Source organism: Otolemur garnettii, unplaced genomic scaffold, assembly GCF_000181295.1.
Source record: "Otolemur garnettii isolate 467f Iridium unplaced genomic scaffold, OtoGar3 scaffold00310, whole genome shotgun sequence".
Taxonomy (NCBI): Eukaryota; Metazoa; Chordata; class Mammalia; order Primates; family Galagidae; genus Otolemur; species Otolemur garnettii.
In genome coordinates this window covers 29,521-34,297 of record NW_003852705.1, presented here as the reverse complement: position 1 = coordinate 34,297, position 4,777 = coordinate 29,521, and the positions used below count along the sequence as shown (strand labels likewise).

The 4,777-nt window shown below is 48.6% G+C and overlaps 1 protein-coding gene across 3 annotated transcripts in view; it reads right to left on the bottom strand.

Annotated features, from left to right (window-relative positions):
* TNK2 (tyrosine kinase non receptor 2) overlaps window positions 1-4,777 on the bottom strand; it is a 44,152-nt gene that overhangs the window by 32,931 nt on the left and 6,444 nt on the right. The window lies entirely within an intron of this gene.

Here is a 4,777-nt window from a genome sequence, read left to right as displayed (position 1 = left end):
TCTCTTGCCTCAGCCTCCCAAATAGCTGGGACTACAGGTGCCTGTCTAGCTATTTTTAGAGACAAGGTTTTGCTCTTACTCAAGCTGGTCTTGAACCCATGAGCTCAGGTGATTTACCTGTCCAGCTATCATCATGACACCAAGGCCCAACAGTGATCCTTGGGAAGGGAGGATATTGGCCTCCCAGAGTGCTAGGATTATAGGCGTGAGCCACCTCACCTAGCCTTCATTTTTTTTTGAGACGAGTCTCACTATGTCGCCCGCAGTACAGTGCTGTGCTGTCACAGCTCACAGCAACCTCCAGCTCTTGGGCTTAGGCGAGTCTCTTGCCTTAGCCTCCCAAGTAGCTGGGACAACAGGTGCCCCCCACAATGCGGCTTTTTTTTTTTTTTTTTTTTTTGGTTGTAGTTGTCATTGTTGTTTGGCAGGCCCAGGCTGGGTTGGAACCTACCAGCTCCAGTGTACATGGCTGGTGCCCTAGCAGCTGAGCTACAAGCTCTGAGACCCTTATTTTATTTCTGACAAGCTGCACAAGATCACAGATAGCACAGCATATTTTATGTCATCAACTTGGCCCCCAAATCTCCCCAGTCTTTCTGGGAATCTACCCTTCTCCTGAGACTGCAGGGTAAGCCTTCTGGAGCTTGCAAATGGCTTCAGGAGGCAGAGTCAGACACCAGAGGCAGGCACCACACACCCCCACTGACCTGGACTGGATCCAGTGTTCAGCAGATGTCGAGACAATAAAAATAAAGGTAGTAATAATTATTTTTTCAGTCAAAAGAAAAAGAACCTGGCATGAGACCTGGTCAAGAGTGTTTGCTATAAAGGCATTCAGCCTCTGTAACGAACACTGGACAAAGGTGGCCTGCCTCCTTTCCTATGAGCTGCTGCCACCTTACTTTCCCAGGGGATGTCAAGAACAAGCCTGGCTGTCTTCCCTCTACCCCTGGTTTAGCTCCCCTCCATTGTTTCTAATCCAGAGAAGCTAGTACCTTCACGGGAAGAGGGGCTGTCAATCTCATTACAGCCACTCCTGTCCCAGACTCGCTAAGCTACTTAGCTCCCACAAAGCCATGTCAGAGCCAGGAACAACTCAGCCAGTCCCTCAAGCAGCGGGAGAGCTTTGAATCATCCTTCACAAAGGTGTCTTCAGCCAAACTGTGGAGGGAGGGCTGGGGAAGGATGCTGTAAAGACTGATGGGAAGGGGGCCTGAGATTGACAGGCATCCCAACTCACTGAGGAGGGATCCAGGGGAGTGCCAGGGTGGGAAGGCAGGGATAGATGGACCAAACAGGGATCCTCCTATGCCTCATTTCCTTCAATTCCAGGGAGGAGGAGGGAAGGAAAAGGATCTGAGCAAAGAACACAACAAAGCCCACAATGAACTCCCCACCTTTATCAAGTTGGCCTTGAAACTACTGCAAAGCTTTTCTTGCTCCACCCACTAAAAATCAGTGTGCCAATACTAGCACCTAGGGACAGGACACTGAGAGCCCTAATGCACTCCTGGTGCATCCCTCCCCCGCACACAAACACCAGCAGTGTGTGACAGAGGATAAATTCCTGCGGCTGTCTAGGTCTTATTCCCATGCACACCACGCATGCCCCAGTGTCAGGGCTGGGATGCCACGTACTGCAGCGCTGCCTCTCACTGACCGTCCAGCTATCATCATGACACCAAGGCCCAACAGTGACCCTTGGGAAGGGAGGATGGCTGGTGGGAGGAAGGATACACTCCAGCTCCCAGCAGTCAGTCACTCCCAGAGCCCTTCCAGGGCTGGGCAGAGGCTGCTCAGCTGGCCCCCCTGCTTGTGGACAGCTCAGGCCTTACCCCACCCCCTCAGCAAGAGCCCCGAGCTGAAGGGGCCTATTGTTGGGCCCTGGAGGTGGGGTGGGGAAAGGAACAGTGGTGAGGAGATGCCAGAGCTATGATTTGCAGAACATTTACTCTGCAAGACGCACTCACTGCTCATCCCCTTGGAACCTTGCCCACACCCAAACCCCAGGAGCTGGAAACATATCATCTAGGGCAGGATGGAGGGCCCAGGAAAGTCAGGGAGTGACAGAAATGCCAGGGGCTCCATGATAGACACCTTAAATCCTACTGTATCCTGCCTGCCCACTTACCAATGAAGAAACTGAGACCCTGAAAGGCACAGGGGCTTGGCTAGTCCAAGGCATTAAGAGGCTGTCGTAGGGGGAATGGATCCCCAGCAGCTGGGAGAGAGCAAAGTGTTCAGGGTGATAGTGATTCTCTACTGGCCATGGAGGAGCAGCTCTGCCAAGGTCAGAGACCGGTGAAGGTCAAGGGCACTCACCTCATTAGCAGAGGCAGCATATAAGGGTCAAACAGAGACAAGAAGAAACCAGCGTTACCAGCTAAGGCCACCAGCTGGGGCTCCCACGATCCTCCCCTCTTCAGTTACTCTACCTGCTGGAGGTTGGGGGGATGAGAGTCAGGGTCTGGGTCCTCCAGTACACATTATGCATAAACAAAAGCCTTATTTTCACTGACTAATTGAAAACCCTCCTACTACCCTAGATTATCCCCATTTTACAGATGAGGAAAATGAAACTCTGGAGATGTGACTATGCTCACCCAGAAAGTAAAAGGGGAAGCCAGAATTCAGTCTGTATGTGACTGTACGCTAAATTGCTTGGCTCAAGGATGTGGGCCCACGGAAAGCACAGCTTTAGTCTTATATCCTGTATCAGACTTGCTAAATATATAACACATTATTTGTCACTGCTCAACAAATTTATGGATTTCGTGAGGAAGTCTTAAGAGGGGGTGGAGTTCCAGAAAAAGATAATGGACTATGCCCACACACACAGCTTCGTTCCTTCCTGAAACCCCCCCAAAACTATAATCAAAAAAGAGAATTTTTTTTGAACAACCTAAGTCCCTAAGGATGGGGAGGACAGAGGAGACAACCATAAGAAAACTTCGGAAGCTGGAAAACAGATAGGTCAGTGACAAATGAGAGGAAACCTGAGAAAATCAGGAATCCCAAGATGAGAGGCACTTAACTACTCCACAAAATCTTCAAAAGGCCTCGAACTAGCAGCCCCAGAAACCTCTGGAAGAGGTTGTCAGAAGGGAAATGCTAAAAATGCTAAAATACAGAGAATTAGTCAAAAGCTATTTATGAAACAAGAAAGACCCCAAGACTCCCTCCCCAACACAAACACATGGCACACGAGAAACCTGTATAAGGGAGTTGGAAGAGGAGGCAAGTGAGACTGTGGAAGTGAGTGGAGGCTAGACCACAAAGAGCCTTTACTGCAAGTAGCTCATCAGTGTGCCACCAGCCCCACCACCTGCCTGCAAAAGACAAGAGATTTCCCTAGAAAGGATAAATGGAAGGATAGAAGGTCTCTGTACGGTGACACAACAAGCTTGGCTGAGAGCAGAGGGTGACACACCCCAAAGGGAGAAGGAACACACAACACAAGTCAAGATCCCAGTTCCCTTCTCTACCTGCTCCCAGAACATGGAGCAGGGCCTCCACCTCCCAGCAGGACTCTTTTCTAGGAACTCTGATCAGGCAAAGAAAGATGTAAAGATACCAGCGTTAAAGGTTCGTAACAAATGGCACGTCCAGGTCACCATACAAAGCTCAGTCCAACATGGCCACCCAGTGCTGTAAGCTCCCTCCCTTAATAAAGAGCAGATAACAAAAAAATTCCCAGACTCCCACATGGGAGAAAGGGAATAAAGCACACAGAAAAAAGCAACTAAAAGGAAACTCTGCAGAACAAAATTCCAGACAGAAAACCCTCATCAATTTCCTCAGAGAGATAAAATGTTGTATTCACAAAATAAAAACAGGATTTAAAAAAAAAATGGGGGTCCAAACAAAACAGGAGATACAAAAAAATTCAACAAACCCACCCCCACTGCACCAAGCACAGCTCACCCACAGCAGGTGCTGATAAACATCTGCTGCACAGATCAATGAGGTACAAATTATGGTTTCTTGAACTTGAACATATACACAGATCACTTGGGATCTTGTTAAAATGCAGATTCGGATCTCACAGACATGGAGTGAGGTCAAAGAGCCTGCGTTTCTTTTTGTTGAGGCTGTTGTTTGAGACAAGGTCTTGCTCTGTTGCCCAGGCTGGAGTACAATGGTACAACCATTGCTCCCTACAGCCTCAAACTACTGGGCTCAAGAAATCCTCTTGTCTCAGCCTCCTGAGTAGCTGGAACTACTGGCACATGCCACCACCAGCTAATTGTTTTTTTATTTTTTTGTGGAGATGGAATCTCAATGTGTTGCCCAGGGTACTCTTGAACTGTGCTCCTGCCTCAGCTCCCCAAGACAAGGCCCATTTGATTATAATGTATTTTTTTATATATATTGTTGGATTCTATTTGCTGAGGAATTTATGAAGAATCTTTGTATCGGCTCAGCGCCTGTAGCTCAGCGGTTAGGGTGCCAGCCACATACACCAGAGCTGGCGGGTTCAAATCCAGCCCAGGCCTGCCAAACTACAACCAAAAAATAGTGGGGCCTTGTGGCGGGTGCCTGTAGTCCCAGCTACTTGGGAGGCTGAAGCAAGAGAATCGTGCTTAAGCCCAAGAGTTTGAGGATGCTGTGAGCTGTGACACCACAGCACTCTACCCAGGGCAACATACAAAGCATCTTTGCATCTACATTTTGAGGATAGTTTTCTCTTCTTGCAGTGTCTACAGGATTCATGATGCAGTTGAACCTCTCTCTGTGTGTTCAACCAAACATGGATTGAAAATATTAAAAAAAAAAA